Source organism: Hyperolius riggenbachi, chromosome 6 (genome assembly GCF_040937935.1).
Source record: "Hyperolius riggenbachi isolate aHypRig1 chromosome 6, aHypRig1.pri, whole genome shotgun sequence".
Lineage (NCBI taxonomy): Eukaryota > Metazoa > Chordata > Amphibia > Anura > Hyperoliidae > Hyperolius > Hyperolius riggenbachi.
In genome coordinates this window covers 78,255,500-78,274,720 of record NC_090651.1, presented here as the reverse complement: position 1 = coordinate 78,274,720, position 19,221 = coordinate 78,255,500, and the positions used below count along the sequence as shown (strand labels likewise).

General features: G+C 42.9%; 1 protein-coding gene across 1 annotated transcript in view; it reads left to right on the top strand.

Moving 5' to 3' along the window:
- The first annotated feature begins 12,972 nt into the window (after positions 1 to 12,972).
- The window catches only part of LOC137520946 (riboflavin-binding protein-like), a 51,141-nt gene continuing 44,892 nt past the window's right edge, over positions 12,973 to 19,221 (top strand). Inside the window, exon 1 of the mRNA XM_068239555.1 lies at positions 12,973 to 13,265. The gene's annotated coding sequence lies outside the window, so the exon portion shown is untranslated. The remainder of the gene's footprint in view (positions 13,266 to 19,221) is intronic.

The following is a 19,221-nucleotide window of genomic DNA, read 5'->3' as shown; positions in this document are numbered from 1 at the left end:
CTTATATGAGATCGTTTTTTTGGATTTTAAATGTGTACTGGGTTACACTATAAGCTTTTAACTACTAAGGGTCCCTGTCAAAAGGACCCTGGAAGTAAGTCATTGTATATGTGATGTAGATTCAGCTTCTAATAAATGTTTATGTGATTCTTGGATGGAGAAGTGACCTTTCTCAATTTATTTCTGGTGATGGTCACAGTGGAAATATGCTTTTGAGCACTGTGGGGTTACTGCAGATGCCGATTTGAGTACCAAGCGCTGTGGATTTGTATGCATTTTTCTTGGAACCGATTGTGGATGTGGTTTATCCTGAGCAGCTGGTGGAACATACACATGAGATAAAGTTTGGATCAGCGCCTGTATATACTACAAAATACATGGTCCCATAATGTGTGATTACATCTCTGAACACAGAGGCAATGGCTGCAGACAAGCAATTTTTGTAGACTTCTGCACCTGTCAGCAGGAAGTTTGGCCTATTCTCCTGGTCCAGGTTTGAAGGGTGCTTTCTCCAGCCTGCATGGGAACAATAAAATAATAAGACTATCAAGATATTTTGAAGTAAAGCTCAACACCTAGTATTAGAATGCTGACCCAGTCACCGGTCATTCATCCTCCAACAGGACAGTGACCCAAAACACATAGATATAACCATCCAAGGTTGGCTAACAATAAAACATTCTGAAATCCCCTTGTACAAATCCATATATGAATTCTATACAACTTCCATGGAAAGAATTGCAACATACTGTCTTTTGACACTTGATACAGCTGGAGCAGTTTGCTAAAAAGGGACCAGAAGAAGAATTGCACACCAGTATGGAGGTGCAGGACCATAAACACAGTCAGTAGCAAATCCAGAAGGTCCGCACACTCACTTGTAGACCAAGTCTGTTTTTATTCAATAAATGTGTGACACAAATCCATTCCATAGACCAACAATTTGTTTCGGTCCCCTTTGTCAAGGTAATAACCTCTTTAGTAATAACCTCTTGCTAAAGAGGTGTGGCCTGAACTACTTACTGATGGGCATACACGTTGCATTTGGGTATATTCACTAAACTACAGTAAACTCTCAAGCTATAAACATGCAATGCAGGGTATTTAAACTTGTAAGCTGTTAAAGGTTCAGTACTAATGTGTGGTAATACATTACATACCGTATATAAAAAATGCACGAACAGGGACTTAACTCATGCCTCAGTTAGGTGTATTTGCACCGACTGCATACAATTTACATATGCGGTATGTATATTATCATTCCAAGCTTTAAACCACATTAACCTCCTTGGTCGTATGATTATTTCCAGGTGTTAGTGTCTAAAAGCGATGCAATTTCTTATTTTGTGCTTTTGGACCCTAAAATCTACAAGGAATCATACCCCAGAGAGATTCTCTAGCAGCCCCTGCACAGAACTCACCTCCCCAGGATCCAGCGCTGCATTTCTTCCTCCTTTTCTACAGGTGGTGCTTTATCTCCATGGTGAGATCATCATCTGTTGTCATGTGACAGATGATCTCACCCAAGAGATGAAGACCCGAAGGAGACTTCTGCGAGTGTCCAGATCTCGGGAAGGTGAGATCTAAACGCCAATCCGCTGTGCTCTCTGCAGTTTTCTCCCAGCGGCTACTCTGACCCCGGCTCCGGATTACCGTTAGCAACATCTTTTTTTCATCCAAAGCCTGGGTCAGGAATACAGCCAAGGAGGTTAGATTAATGTGTGTATGTGGTATTACTGTATTGGACTAAGTTCTAGGTATCATGCGGAAGCCTTCACGCACTCTACTGTGTACCACAGTTTAGTGAATATACATCATGCGGCTTGATTCACAAACATTATTGCGCTGTGCATGGTAAAATTAACTCGCGCTGAGGAGCACGATAACGTTTGTGAATCAAGTTTATTGAGAGCTGCAGGAATCACTTGTTTAAAGTGATTGCCTCTGAAGCGAATGCTCACTAGATGCAAATATATGCACCTGTGACTGCAGTACCAAATCTAGCAAGAGCTGAAACAGACGGCCATAGACAGGAGAGAGAGAGCTCAGTTGTACACAATCATAGATGATGTAACCAGCAGGGGGCCACGCGTGCAGGTATCCCTCTCCAAAGTCTCCCTATCTACCAACTGACCTCTCCTCGCTGTCCATTAAAATGTAAGTTACACATTTTTGCTTAGCTGCTCCAAAGGTTATACATATGTTATTTTTAATTTAGGTTAGGCCACTTGCCCGGAGGTCTGCCTCACCGTGGCGCAAGTGTCCAGTACATTATACTTTGCATGCAAACTATAGTGGAAGCCAAAGTTCCTCCATAGTATAATAAATGTAGCATTTGTTTTGGACGCAGGGCATGCATTTTCAGCCTAATAGAGGTGATGCATGCCTGAGCGATTAACCAGTCAATTGCAGCATGTTTTTAGGGATGCGCAACCCCCTCTTTTCATAATTTTGCTAGTATGTTACTACCAGGTTAGCTGCTCCCAGCCTGTATTCCTGAGTTTCCCGTTTGCATGGTAAGTAATAGTAGTTATGCACATGATTTGCATCTGAATTGAATGTGAAGTGTGCAGATAGCCTATTGGAGGTGCTGCACATGTGAGCTGTTGGTCATTTCAGATGCAGCCTTTGTGGTATGCGCTGGCCCTCTCCTCGCTGTCCATTAAAATATAAGTTACACATTTTTGCTTAGCTGCTCCCAAGGTTATACATGTGTTTTTTTTTTAATTTAGGTTAGACCACTTGCCTGGAGGTCTGCCTCACCGTGGCGCAAGTGTCCAGTATATTATACTTTGCATGCAAACTATAGTGGAAGGCAAAGTTCCTCCATAGTATAATAAATGTAGCATTTGTTTTGGATGCAGGGCATGCACTTTCAGTCTAATAGAGATGATGCATGCCTGAGTGATTAACCAGTCAATTGCAGCAATTACCAACTGACCTGTCACTGGGAGCTGAAAAGGGAAGGGGTGATTCCCCCAATTGTGGGAAAACTGGGGTCGACCAGGGCTGCCCTTTTTTGTCTTGCATGTGGAGTGGGGGTCCCGGGTAGTGGCAGAGCCCGGCCTACACTTCTCATCATGTGCCCTAGTCTAGAACAAAAGGCTACAGCAGAGCCTGATTTTTGTTGAATACAGTCTAAACAATAATAGCTTCTAATTGCTTTTGCCTGTTTCAAGTTATTTCAGAGACAATTGTTGCTTCTCCCCCTTTTCATAGGGGGGTACGGACAGATCTGTCCATGTCTGTCTTTTAATTGAGAGCTGTAAGCATATTGCACGAATGCCGCCATCCAAACAGCATTTTACATAACCGTGTTCTCCTGTGCTCCCTCGTGTGTGCTCAGGATTCCTGCCAGACATCTGTCAACACAATTTCGGGCTCGTTACAACAGCTGCAAATTAATGAGCAAGCTGGATGCCCCCCTGCGCATACAATAATTTGTCATTGAGTCTCACAATGCAGACCTGAACTGCTGAACAATGCACTATATACTCCAGATAACTGTAATATAACAGCTGAGACCCGCTAGCTAAATGTGCTGACTATGCGATGAGAAGCATCACTAGTGCTGCATTGTATCCCTCTGCTAGAACAGCATTGCAGCATTTTAAAGAGAAACCGTGACCAAGAATTGAACTTCATCCCAATCAGTAGCTGATAGCCCCTTTCCCATGAGAAATCTTTTCCTTTTCACAAACGGATCATCAGGGGGCTCTGTATGGCTGATATTCTGGTGAAACCCCTCCCACAGTGGGATGTCAGGACCAAGGTCCTTCAAGTTTTCTGTCTGTGAACCTCATTGCATTGTGGGAAATAACAGCTGTTTACAGCTGGGTCCAAGTGCCAAAAAAGCAGCAGCATCTCCTTTCACTGACATCACCTGCCAACAGTAAAAACTGTCACCATGTGGTAAATGTCAGAATGTAAATCATGGATAGAAAATATTTTATTTTTTGGCCCTCATCAGTACATGGCAGGGATTGATATGGCTGTATGAGATAGGGCTTGGACCAGTACAACAGAGTAACCAAGCAGCTCGGGGTGACCCAAACCACTAGGATTGTATAGGGGGATAAAAGAGACTGAAAAGCCAATAAGCAATGCTTGGTGAAATTTGCCTTCTTAAAACAGAAGTATATTTGCAATAATTCAGCTAAGTGAACATTTGTGGTTACCCACAAGGCACCACTACTGAATATGCAAATTATCTCTTTTCACCCCTGTAAGCCAGACAAGCATCCAGAACCACTGGTGTATAGCAAGTAGTGGTGCATTGTGGGTAACCACAAATGTTTACAGCTGAATTATTGCAAATTTACTTCTGTTTTAAGAAGGCACATTTCACCAAGCATTCCTTTTGTTCTCTGCAAGAGTTCAGGTCCACTTTAAGTGACAGATTCTAGTGAAAGGCAGGGGAAGTAATAATCAGACTCTAGTGACAGGATGAAATAGTATACAATTCTAGCGACAGCTAAATGAAGTGAAAGGCAGATTCTGGTTACAAGCAGATTCTCACACTGCTAAAAAAGACCCCAGGCCAGATGGACTCACCTAGTCACATCATCTAGGCTTCCCTGCCTGGAATCCTCTTGGTGGCCCCGCCTCTCTCTAGTCTCTACATCATTTTACTTTACAATACCACAGAGTAAACCATTTTTCCCATGGAAGGAACAACAATTTTTAGTGGATCTTTAGTGAATTTGTAATTGAATTGTGATAGATGAATGCTGGATAATTACATTCTCTCAGTTATCAATAAATTCAAATATTTGCCTTGTGTTCAGCAGTATCACAGCAGAGTTGAGATTGGGACAACAGAACAGGCGTGCTTACTCATTTATTCTTTGCTGTTGACTGGCGAACCATTCCAGTGCAAACGTTCCTCCAATATAAAGTTTTTGGGACCACGCTTCTTATTTCTAATCTCCTTACCTAGCATAGCACTGACATCAGCCTGACTTCCTGAATAGCTGTATCTAACTTCCCTCCTGTCCTGAACATAAAACTTGAGTACTTGATTAATTCCCCCACATTGTACACACACTAGATGATTCTCATCTTACGTCAATCTTCTGGACAGTTGTAAGGCTTGGTGGTGTATTCTCCACAGTCAGCATGCAACGCATGAGCTGGCGTGGAGGAGGTACACACACCAGCACAAGGAAACAGGCTATCCCTAGTATAGTGGAGGGGAGGACTGACTCCAATAGGAGATTGTGGCGCACAGAGCCGGTGCAGATCTGACAGCCACAAACAATGCTTTCGTTATAACGTCTCAGCGCAAAGTAGCGCTGAGCGCATAAACCAGAACTGAGGAGATCAGGACAGGTAGACAGAATGAATGCTTGCTAGCTAGCGGCTACTTAGCGACAGCAAGCGTCCAAAACCAGACAGACTGGAATGAGGCAGCCAATGCGATGCGGCGATGGCGTGCCTCACAAAGACAGGACAGGATAGTCAGAAAATAGCAGGATTAAGATAGATGAACGTAACACAGATAAATATACAATAAGAATGTTTTCCTAGCGTATTACAATTACAGCTATCAATGAAACTATTTGTAACGTCTGACTAACATATGTATATATCGGCAATGAACCGATATATGACATAAGCAGGAACGCTGACTAGGAATGGAGTAACACAGGGAACAGGACTCAGAAGGATTCGCTATCTCTTCGCAGAGATGAACGCAATCCACAAACGGTAACAGAACAGGATTCAGAAGGATTCGTTATCTCTTCGCAGAGATGAACGCAATCCACAAACAGTAACAGAACAGGATTCAGAAGGATTAGTTATCTCTTCGCAGAGATGAACGCAATCCACAAACAGAACCAGGAGCAGGGTAACTACCTCAGCACGGGTGGTCACGGTACGCGCAACCTACCAAAACGTGCTGGAAAGCTGACTAACTGCACACAGGATATAAACAGTTCGTGTACGTATACATCAGCGACACTGATGTATCAACGTAACACAAATACAAGGAAAATAATAAACGTGCTGGTATGCATATATATTGGCAATGAACCAATATATGATGCAAAGACCAGCAAAGTATCTTTATAACAAGAAACACGATCGGGGGCTAAAGCGACAGCAAGACAGGCTTAAGCTGAAGCTATAAAAACCCAAGGAAACCCTGCAGGAAGCAGATCTTTATACTGAGGTCATCCAATGGGAGCAGACATGCAGATTCCCACACAGGTGAATGATAATCAGTCACAAGCTGACAGCAGGGAAAGACAGACAAAGCTATGCAGTTTGCATGGAAATAGATCAGAACTGCCTGAGCTGCAGCACTACTACTTCCAGCAACAGCTGCTGCAGCAGCGATCATCACAACAGTACTGAGCAGTGTATAGCAAAGTGACATGTACTGTTTCTATAAGAGTGGAAGGAGGACAATGGCATGGCGTTCGATGGAGCAACTTCCAGTGCAAGATCCAAGAAGGTAACAATACGCTCAGGATTCTCTGTAATGCTTCCCCCTTTTTGAATTAGTAGTGGTCACCCATCTTTCCAGACCTGGCAGAGGGCTAGACCCTCCACATGTGCATCAGCATGAGTCTCCATGAGGCCTACAACTGTAAATACCCTGTATGGGGCACCCTAATGTAGAGCTTTGACTTCAAGTGGAGAATGATAGATATAGCTCACCTATCCTCCTGCTTGTTCCCCCTTCTTTCTGTCAGATCAGCTTCTCTGGTCTCCATGGCTTCCCACTGTTCCTGTGACCCACTGGAATGTGACATTGACGAGAGGAGGAAAGAATGATGCAGTAGTAGGAAAGGTAAGGAACATACTCCATGATCCACTCACTGCTTACTCTGCACTGGGAAAGAAATCACTTGAGAAGGGAAGTATCAGAAGGGGAATATGGCAGGGTTGATGGGGCAGATGGCTACTTAATTCTTTTTATTTGAGGTCACAATGATTACTTAAAACTGGTACCTGGGATCACATGATGGTTACTTAATTCTAGTACCTGGAGCACCTGAGTTTGGTATTCGAAGCGCACAACTCTCTAAGTAGTGAAGTGTGGCTCACAGATAAAAGCCGTACTGCCTCTGCTGCAATACAATGCATCAGTTTCCTGTCACCTGCTCGATCTTTCAACATGCTTGATCACTATTATTGCTTTGTTCCATAAACTGTGAGGTGCAAAGCTATTTCCATGCCTATGGCTCTGCCTGTTTCTTTATTTGGCTCCGAACAGGCAAAAAGTGGGGATTACTATTACCCATACTTAAGGGAACTGGTTTTATTTTGGATAACTTTAATGAAACAAGCTATATTTCACTTTAATAGCAAAGTAAATGTGAGCACCATTAGGGATGTAATGTGGTGATTGCAGACAAGCTATGCAGTCACATTATACTCAATGTATTACTTCTTACATTCCTTTGTCAAGTCAGCCCACTTACATTGTTATATATACATATGTATAAATTGATATAACAAGTTCGTGCCACCTGCTTTCCCACCCCCACAAGACTGCGGTGGGCAACACTCCTCCCAATTTCCCCAAATATTACCACCTGGACCCATGACGTTTCAGCAATGATATCATGCTAGGGTTTGAGTGCTTACATATGGTTCTTCATCAATTTCTGAAAGTGCACAGTCAATCATTGCAATGACCTAGCTACCGTGCTCACTTCTGTGAGTGGACATGGCACAAACACACACCATTGACCATGTCAGGTGAGTAGGGGGGATGGTAACCAATTGTTTTTTGTTTTTTATTGCAAGTTTTTGGAAATCCAGAGGGTTCAATTTGGCATCCACAGCGTTGGCCATGTGTGCAGGTGCATTGTCCTGCAAAAGAAGGATCCCTTTGGTCAACTTTCCACGGCATTTCATCTTAATTGCCTCCCACAACTTGTCCAGGAGGTTAGAATAATACTATCCAGTGATATTAGAGTCCTGAGGTAAGTAGTCTGTGCTCCCCTCACTCGAACTTATCCACAACTCCTGACTACGCACCAGAGCGATGAGGATTGCTAACAACCCTTCTCACCCTGGCCACTGCTCCTTCAGTTGTCTACCATTAGGCTGCAGGGTTCGGGTCATCTCCACCATAACTTCAAGGCATAGGAACTCTTTCTTCCCCTGGGCAATCAACCTCTTGAACTCCCCCCATACCCTCCCACCTCTAGCGCATACTACCACCACTTTCTTTCCACCCTGAGGGTGCAGCCACTGATCCATGCAGACTGCTTTCAGATGTCTTGGTGTCACTGATGTTTTTTATTTCTTGTGATCTGTGTTCTAGCTATATACATGTTTCTGCTCTGAGCTATGTAAATGTCAAAACCAATTCCGGGCACGACCTAGTCGTGCTTGGCGAATAAACATGATTCTGATTCTGAAAATGGGCAAAAATGGCTTTGGATGCTCTAACTTGTCCCGTTTTCTGGTCACTGCTCAAATATTTTGGCACCCACTTCCCTGAAAGTGTGTGCATGTCTAAGAGAGTGGTGATAACAAACTCGACACACTCCTGCGAGATTGTACAGTATCTGGGATATCGAGGAGAACGAGAAAACCCTGTTAGAATCCAGAGGCTTCCCCCTCCCGAGGTAAATACCCCCCAGGGGACATTTTTAAAGTTACAATTTTTCTTCAAATTAGATATCTTGGTTTTGACAGTACTGTAGGAATGACTCAGAGGGAGAATAGTATTTAATGCCACTGAGAATTTGAGCGGCAGTAGGGTAAGCCGGTGGCATAGCTATACGTACACTCTGGACAAAGCATAGAACTGAACTACTAAAACATAAGGGCAGATTTAACAAGACCAGTGCAAGGAAAATTGGAGCAAAACTGCATACTTCGATGGGAGCACATCTTCCGGCAAACATTGCAGTGATCGAGGACGCACAACTGGGAGCTTCAATCTGCAGCACCTGCAGGTCTTTCTGAAAGAAGATGGATGGTACCAAAAAGTAGGGGGAAGGGGTTTTGTGAGCAGCCCCTGGAGGTAATTCCAGCTAAACACCCCGTGTGTACACACACACCACACTTTATTTACGAACCTCTCTTAGGGGGAGGATTGTTTTATTTATATTTTGTAAACGAGGTGTGCTCAGATCTCTTTACAAGGAAATAAATATCATAGCCTCCATATCCCTCCAACATATGACTCCTAAGGTTCTTTTTAAAGTGAAACTAACACCCCCAAAAAACAATATAGTTTAACTAACCTGGGGCTTCTACCAGCCCCCTGCAGCCCTTCTGTTACTGCGCGATGCGCCAGTCCCTCGCGGCACCCCTCTTTCAGCTGTGTGTGTCCTCGATTGCGCTTCTGTCATTGGGAGTGTTCTGCGCATGCGCAGTTAAGATTTTTCCATACTGTGCATGTGCAGAGCGCACCCGTACACGGGAGCATGATCAGGAGGTGTGTAGACTGGGGCCATGCATCCAGCTGAAAGAGGAGAGCTTCGGATGATAGGAGCATCACAGAGTGGCTGCGCAGGCACAGGAAGGCTGCAGAGGGCTGGTAGAAGCACCAGGTAAGTTAAACTATGTATATTTGGAGGGGTGGGAGGGCTTTATGTTTCCTTTAAATATAAATACTTACATTTTTTTTTTTAATCTCAATACTTACTCTAATGGAGCAAATATGACCTAAGCCCAACTAAAGTACCCTGTGCTGCATGTACTACTGTATGTGTTAAGAACCTAGGTTTCAAATGATAAAACATAGCTGTATCATTTGTAGTCAGTGCACCACTTCCATTTCTCTATGTCTTCCAGGAAATAGGGGTTAATGAGAAGACGGGAATATTTTATAGCTTTGACACTGGTGGGATGAACACTGTCTGAATAGATGAGCTTTAATCACGCAAGAAAGATTCATTGTGGAAACAGGAAACAGGAGATGACACATGGAGGACAGGTCTTCATTAATAGGAAATACACGATAAGGAAACAAGTTTTTTTAACCACTGCTGATACAACCTGATTCTTGCTATGTAATATACTAGTACAGTATTAAAGTAAACCCAAGGCAAACCTAAGGTGAAAAAGTAGATACTTACCTAAGAAGAGGACCCTCCAGAGGCTTCCCATGTCCTCCTGGAGACCATCAGTGCTGCCCAGGAGCTCAGGAGCCTCCTGAAGATCACAACCGTGCTCCTCTTCATGCACAAATGCAGTCATCCTGCATCAAGAAGCGCTCCGTCCAGGCAGCTACTCCAGAAATCGGCCTCCCACCAAGAGAAGAGAAGCGGGAGAGCTGAATGGACCAAAGACATGATTGGGAGTCACCCAGCCATATGGACTGGTATTTAACTTGGTCATCGTGGAAAATCAGGGACCCCTGGACAGCGCGCACATTAGCCAAGATAATGCTGCCAAAGAAACAGCGCAGCAAGAGCCCAGGCAGTAGTCAGGAGAACACAGGCTGGGCCTCTGACAGACAGTGTGGAAAGCAGAAGTGCAGGTGAGAAAAACACTGAGAAAAGGCCATTAAAATGGACCCAAATTAAAAATACAAGATTTCAGAAATAAAATATATTTTCTAAATTATAATAATAAATGGCACCCTTTTTTCAGCTGCATGATGACAAATATCAAATATTTTACATTTATTGGAGGAACCCCTCCCTTCCTTTCAAATTGCCGGGACAAAATCCGGCAAACTGGTGAAGTAGGAGGTGTCCAGCAATGGAGGAATTGCTAATGGCTGCCCCCAGTATAATCCTAGTTATAAAAAGAGAAGGGTGAAAAGCATGCACTGAAATGCTCATAGGCTTGAAGGAGTGTTTATTTATCTTTGTATGTGTCAGAGTGGTGCAACTAAATATTTTTAATTAAAAAATAATGTTTGGTTTGGGTCTGCTTCAATTATCACAGGCTAGCAAAAGAGGTGGTAAACAAAATATCGCCTGACCTGCGACTAATAGTGGACGCGGTTGTCACTGCATCCATAGTTAATATGCAGCAGGAGCTGAAAAAATAATCTGACAGATTGGATGATGAAGCAGAGCAGTGTATAAAGCAATGTTAGGATGAATTAGACAAAGCCACATAAGATCTCGCAGATTGCAGCAGACACAAAAAGATACATTATGAGCGTTTGGAGGATGTCAACAACAGAACAAGATGAAACAAACTGTGGATTGTTGGCCTGACGGAGCAACATAAGCCCAGTATGCTGCAAACATGGTGCGAAACCACACTGCCACAGTTGCTGGGCCTGGATGGTACTCATTGAACAGAGAGAGCTTATGGTGTTCAGTAGTCACAGAGGCAGAATAAAGGTAGCCATACATAGTGATTTGACTGTACGATCGACCATTCGCTTCAATCATTTTATAGAATCGAGATAGAATCGAGTGTGTTCCAGAATTCCCAATCGATGAAAAGTGGCTGATTTCATGATGAATCTTCCAGTTTAGTCAATTGTAAGATATCAGTCAATCACACAGCTACGGCTACTGTTCACATGTCATTTGATCGACTCTGAATCAATTTTTGCATTCAGAGCATGGAGACACATCAGTTAGATCGAATGTGAAGGTGAATCGCATAGGATATTCTTTGTAGTGTGTGGGTCACTAGTCAATCGACTTTCAATCAACCACACTGAAGTCAATTCCTTGATAAAGTCTATCGATTTGTCGATTGAATCAGAATCTCTAGATGTATGGCTACCTTAACTGATGGGATTCAGCAACTATCTACACATAAAGCGTCTTCTCTGCATGGCTCTAGCCAGGACAGAACAGGAACCAATGACCCACACCAATATAGATAATCATATGCAGTAGCCCAGAAGAACAGTGACATCTACAGGTAAGATGTATGAACACCACAAAGCACACAGTGTGGGACGCTCTTTGTTCTAATACGTTGACTGCCCGCTTGGCCGCTTCCCTCTTGCTTCGCCAAGAATGATAATGGCAAGATACTTGAATTTAACCACGAAAAATAAAATCCTGACTGCATATAATTCCAGGCGAGAGCCATTGGTGTTTCAGGAGACACCCATCAGGAATTGTGGAGACTACTCTTTTGAGGAACCAAGGTGATGACAGGCTTTCAACAAGATATGTTATACCCTATTTAATCATAAATTCAAACTCATGCTGCAATATCCAGCCATCCTGAGGCTACCGAACATAAATTAGTGGAATGGGAAAAACAAACAGGTCAGACAATTCCCTAAGAGGGACCACATTTGAAGACACTCAGTCCCAAACGGTCGTAAATGTTATATACCAGACCTCTGGGTGCCTTACAGAAATACTTTGCAATTTGCTTCTTTTTGCTAAGGAGCTACTTTGGGCTGGAGTAAGAGTGTGCTGGAAAAAAGTGAAGTTGATAATTTTAACTTGTTTCAGTGAACATTTGGTAAGAGACTCACCTCTGGATGTTCAGAGAGGGCTTTTTTTCGTGGAAGCCCCACACAGGAACAAGGAAGTGGGAAATGGAAGGAACATAGTTTTTTTAGGGGTTTCTCTCCTCAACGTAGGTTAATGTTTTTACTGACAATTTTGGTGGTATAAATGGGCTTCATCATACCTACCTTCACTGCATAATCAAAACACTAAAATAACAATTAAATGGAGAGTTCTCCAATCAATTCCTGTGGTGTCTGGTTACTGGTAAGAGTAGGTGGAAAATCTGCCCAGTATGAACACAAACAGCAAGAGTTTCCAATACGTTCAAACTACTTCTTACGCCACCCAAATGTGCTTTTCTTTTACAGCTTCTTACAAATTGTTTTTGTCAGTTTTGATGATGAACAGAAGGGTTATGACTTTGGTCTCTGGTAGTTACTTCTGTCTGTGTCCCCACTTGGTACACTTTTCCTCATTTCCTATCCCTTGGACCTCTATGGTTTTAATATGACCCTTCTGAGATTCAGGAACAGGAAACGAGATACAGCAATAAAATATTAAATGTTGTCCTATGTTCTATCCATTACAGGTATTGAATTTGTAGCTGCACGGGGATTACCAGTTCTAGACTTTGCTGCCAGCAATATACTGTGGAAGGCCACAGGTCATCAGACTTTGTTGACAAACTTTAAAGCCTAAGTTGAACACGTGACCTGCAGAATTGGGCCAGTGTCCACTCTCAGGCAGTCCCATCAAACAGCCCCGGACAAGGTGCACATTGACTGATAAAGAGAACAAACATTCGTATTCATGTGATGGACAACAAGCATCCTCATTCTCAGGTATAAATAAGAGAGCTGGAGAGAAGGGCTCAGAAGGCACACACTTAGTGGACGAGCAACAACGGTAAGAAATATGGGGAAGGGTGCATAATGCTTTCGTTTTTTTCTTCCAGGGAAATAATGTTTTGTACATTTTGACTTATTTATAATAGTTTTGTCAGCCTTCCAGGAAAAGTAAGTGTTTCCAAATATTCCTCCACCAAAGTTTGATTTTCTTCTTAGATTCAGGTCTGTCTTTTGTCCTCTGTAAGCTTTCTATGATAATATTCTAGTATATGTAAATGAACCAGTCTGGGTAAGGGATTACCGTAATTTGAAGTGTATTTGCACAGATATCTGACTATATTGCTTTCCATGAGATCAGGCTGACGTAGTTATTCGATTTTTTTTTTATTCTTTCCTGAAATTGCTGTATGAGTGTCTCCTGTCTTGTTGCCTGACAACAACCTTAGCTCCTTTGGGGCCGGTTCACAACCATCCATGTAAACTAAGCCTAACGTTATGTACACACTTTACATTTTCCTTGGGGGAAATGATCATTACTGCTGTTTTTTTTTTTTTACTGAGATCAAAAGAGTGTACAGGTGTCACCTAACATTGTTGACCTCCTCTTCAGCAATCCTCCAAGACAAATCGTCCTCTACCCATGTCTATTGTTCTTGCAGTAGCTTTAAAGAAAATTGAAGAAAGTCCTGCAGTGGGGTGGCACTCATATATTTCCCCCTTCCTCCAAAAAAGTGCAGCATGTTTCTACAGAGCTCAACATAAAACTGATGTCCAAAAAATGCCTAGGTTTTTTAAAACACGAATATTGAACCCTAGGGCATAATCCTTGGGGGGGGGGGGGGGGGGGGGGGGGGGTACTACACTCAGGAGGGGGAAGCCTCTGGATACTAATGAGGCTTCCCCATTCTCCTTCCTTACTAACACCTCTCTGCTTAGGCTGTAATGGAAATAGCCTGTGCAGTAGAGCCAACCCGATCTGGCTTGTCTATTTCCCCCAGAGCCTGAGTGGAGAGCCACCAGTGTGCCTGTGCAAGGCTCCCAACAAGCAGTGACAAGTGGATCTTTGGAGGTCCCAGCTCTGAATTCCCTCTGCTGAGGAGGAAGGGGTGAAGCTTCTTTAGGATCCAGAGGCTTCCCCCTCTCGAGGTAACTATCCCCTAGGGACACTTTTTTCACCATAGGTACACTTAAAGTGTGCTTCAGAAGGGACACGTTCTATCATATATACCCGGGGCTTCTTCCAGTCTCTGTAGCCTAACAGGTTCCTTGGTTTCCTCCAGGTTATGATTATTATTATTTATTGGATTTATATATTGCCAACATATTATGCAGCACTTTACAATCAATAAAGTTACAGACTATGATAATAAGGGTGACAGACTATAAAGGTAATAAGAGGACACACAATGCCAGATCATACACTGGAGTCATTTAGGTAGCACGGGAAGGACGACCAGAACAGTGAAACAGGAAGGCTCTTTCATATCCAGAGGCTTCCCCAGGGTCGGCGCTCCCATAGAGGCAAAGGGGGCATTTGCCCTAGGGCCCCCGACCTCTGCAGAGGCCCTAGGCCCACCCTGCGCCCTGCTAAATGCTGCCTGCTCCCCCGCTCGCTCTGCTCCCCGGGGCCCTTGCTAACAAACTGCAGCAGCAAATCCTCACCTCCTCCAGCGGACGGCATAGTCCTGGCACTCTTGCCACGTTGTCCTCCACCTCCTCTATGACCCAGCGCGTCAGATCATAGAGGTGGTGGAGGACAACATGGCAAGAGTGCCCAGACTGTGCCTTCCGCCGTAAGAGGTGAGTAATTGCTGCTGCAGTTTGTTAGCAAGGGCCCCGGGGAGCAGAGTTAATCGCCGGGAAGGGGGGGAGGGAGTGTTCGGGTAGGGGGCCCCCCTGTTCAATTTGTCCCAGGGCCCTGGAGCCTCTTAAGCCGGCCCTTGCCAGCCCTGGCCTTCCCTCTGCTAAGGCGAGTATCCTCATTTCAGACTTACTTTAAATTGGGTTGATGGAGTACTTTAAATTCAGTCCATTAGAGTAAGTATTGAGATTACCAGATAAATCATTTATAAACAAATCTGTATACCGTAAGTATCAGTATTTAAAGTGAATTAAAAGCATGAATGATTGTTTAAAAACATTAATACACAATTATAGAGGGGTACTAGAGGTAGGGTTACCAATGGTAGGGTGTTTGACCAATGCTGTCATTAATGAAGGGGTACATGCTATAATAATCATGCTCTAATGATCTTTTTGGGCTACAGTGCCACAGCGATGTACTGTTAGCATCACCTCTCAGGGTTATCTCTAGTTTAAAGAACTGTCTCTGCCTCTCATCTGCTCTTCCTGTAATAAGTCTTTCTAGCTTACAAAGAAATGACAGAAAAGGAAGTCAGAAAGGGACACTCCCATGAAGACGTTTTCTGGAGTCTGCTGAGATCATACAATTGTGATTTTGGGAAACCAAAATAGAAATTAGGTAATTCGTTTTCTAAATCCATGTTATGTAGAGAAGAGAAGCAAAAGTTGTAAAATCTCAGAAACTGTCCATAAAAAGAGCTCAGGATCAGTGCGGACACTACAGCCGGATTCCACCAGCATTCACAGCACACGTTTACGGTAGGGAATAGTTGCTGGGCAGGAACGCTGATGCTTTCACAGGAAGGTCATCGGCTGATTGGAAACATTTCTGCCTCTACATTTTTGGAAATGAGTATTAATAGCAGTCAATGGTTTATGTTGCTGCTGATAATGACCGGGTGATATGATCTCAATTTAGAAAGGATATTGTGGGAGTAGAGTGAAGGTTAGGTGTTATAAATGTCACACATAGGTTAAAGGTCCATGTTAAACGTACAACAGGTGTTGTGGCCTTTGCTGCCAGTGACATGGGCCAATAAGTGACATTATCAGTTAAGTAATACTTTTTGATTGTAAAGATGCCCATACATGGTACAATTTTCCATTTTTTTTCGATTAGATAATTTAGCTCGATCATTCCATTAGATCGAATATAAAGATTTTTCCAACATGTCTGATCAGATTTTTATAGAAAAAAAGGGATAATCGTTCGTTTTTCTTGATCGAAAAAAAAAGATTCTTTTCAACTTTCATTAGATTTAATCGTTATGGTCCAAAAAAAATCAAATGTTTTTATTGTACCATGTATGGGTACCTTAATATTGATCTAATGGTGCCCATACATGGTACAATTTTTTTTATTTTTTTTCAATTAGATAATTTTGTTCGATTATTCCGTTAGATCTAATATAAAGGTTTTTCCAACATGTCCGATCGGATTTTTATTGAAAAAACGGGATAATCGATTCTTTTTTCTTGATAGAAAAAGAGATTGTTTTAAACTTTAATTTGATTCGATCGTTTTGGTCGAATAAACGGGAAAATTTAACATTTTTATTGTATCGTGTAGGGGCACCTTAAGAGTGATGATCAATGCTTCATATATTTAATCTCAATCGCATTTAAGCAGAAATGTGAACAAAACTTCATCATATTGTGTCTGATCAATGGAGATTTATCACTACTGTCAATGCCCTCCCTCAGGGGGCCACACATGAACACGATACAATAAAACGATTAAATTGTATGCAATTCGATAAAAAATGATCAGTAGTACAAAAATATTGAAAGCTTCAAGAAATCTGACTGAATTTCTGTTTTGTTTTCAATATAAGTTGGTGGATTTTTCTGATCGATTTTTATAAGAATTGAATGGTGTAGTGTAGACAGAGGCGGGACAAGGTCCTCCAGCGCCCAAGGCTGAGACACCAAAGTGCGCCCCCCCATCCTCCCCACCCCTGCCGTCACACATTGATTGCTATTAGACTAAAAGGTGCCACAGGGCCCACAACCTCCCCAACACCTTAATATATAGTTATCTGGCTTGCAGTCACTGCTATGTATCCCCTTTTCTTATTTCTTTCTGCTTCAAACACAATTAGGAATGACAGCTAAATGAGTTGTGCGCCCCCTCCTAGACTGCGCCCTGAGGCTGGAACCTCTCTCGCCTCTGCCTCGGCCGGCCCTGAGTGTAGATTATTCATTTTCAGTCTTTTTTTTTTTCATAATTGGGGAAAAATGTAACACAGGAGTGTGATCCATTGGCCAGATGTTTCAATTGTTAAAATCAATCAAAGTATTGATTGTAATTCCCCAATTAAAAATAAATAAATCTGGATGTCCTCCACTGTGCGGTTCCTGGAGACATCAGAAACTTTAGACTTCAGAAGTGTAAAACTATCCCAGATCCCCAGTTCTTGAACCATGTTGTAGCTGATGGGCAGCTTATGTCTTTCCAGGACCTGGTGCTTAAAGAGACACTGAAGCGGAAAACAAATTATGATATAATGAATTGGTTGTGTAGTACGGATAATTACTAGAACATTCGTAGCAAAGAAAATATTCTCATATTTTTATTATCAGTTATATCGTTTTTTTTCATAACTTTGCATCATTCTCTAATATTTGCAGTCTACACAATACTCAGCATTCTATATGATTTTACAGAGCAGTCTGTGAACTTTTGAACCCTTCTCTGTCCAGAAAAAGAAAATAATTTGAACATTGTGTTCCGTTCGCGTGTCTGTCCGCGTTGGGCTATTTTTGAGGCGTCTTCTTTTTTTTGTCTGATTCCCGGCGTTTGGGTGTGCCGTTTTCTAAGCGTTTTTTTCCGAGCAGTTTTGTAATTCACTCCCTGACGCAAGTCAGGAAGTGAACTCTTTGTCCTGGAAAATAATAAATACAATGTATTTATTCTTAAAAACGTGAGCGCAATCGCCTTATTACGCGTTTTTGTACGCATTCGCTGATTTTTGTATACCTTCCATTGAGGCGGAATCGCCCCACTTTCCTAGCCGCACCACACACAACCCGCGTTGATATGAACCTTCTCATAGACATTCATTGGCCATGCAGTCGGGGGTGTTTTTAAAAACCGCAGGCAGCTATAAAAAAAAAACGAAAATACCTGCAGTGTGAACAAGCCCTGACAGACACTTCAGATAACAAGCTTCAGAACACAGAGCACTCTGCGACTTTGAAAGTCGTGGAGCTCAATGGCAATTTGCATAGATAACAACTGGCGTTTTTTTAACTCTTCCTGTACTGGAAACAACATTAGACTTATGTCTCTGCTCCTAATGTTTTATTTCTTAGCTGTACCACACATACAAATCATTATATCATTTTTTTTCACTTCAGTGTCTCTTTAAATATTATATAAATGATAATCAGGAACCAGGCCGCAATCAGTCAGGTTGAGTAAACAGGCCGAGTCAAAACCACAGGGTTTGAGATCGAGAATAGTCAGGCGAACCAGGTCGATAATAGGCGGACAGAACAAGTATAGGGTAAGCCAAAAGCACAGGTATGGTCAGGTGGAACCACTAGCTGACAGTATGAACAGCACTGAGCTATGGCTGAAGGGGCTTTTTTATACTGTGTTTAGGTGCAAAATCCTATGTGCATGCGCCTGTGTGATCGCGTGCATCAAATGTCTCGCAAAGACCTTCGCTGCTATGCACAAATATGCGCATGTCCCCCCGCCATCATCATCAATCCACGGCAGGCGGTGCGCCCACGGAGAGGGCGGGATGCCAGGACAGCAAGGACAAATGAGTATTAGGGCTAGTGCACACCGGAGCGTTTCCGCCGCGGTTTGCGATCTACTTGCGGGTGCGGATCCGCTAGGGTAATGTATTTCAATGGGCTGGTGCACACCAGAGCGGGAGACGTTTTGCAGAAACGCATACTCCCGGGCTGCTGCAGATTTTGGATTGCGGATGCGTTTCTGCCTCAATGTTAAGTATAGGAAAACCGCAAACCGCTCTGAAAAACGGCACTTCAGAGCGGTTTGCCAGGCGTTTTTTGTTACAGTAGCTGTTCAGTAACAGCTTTACTGTAACAATACATGAAATCTACTATACCAAAACCGCTACACAAAACCGCAAAACGCTAGCTGAAACGCTGCAGAAAAATAAGAAAAAGCGTTT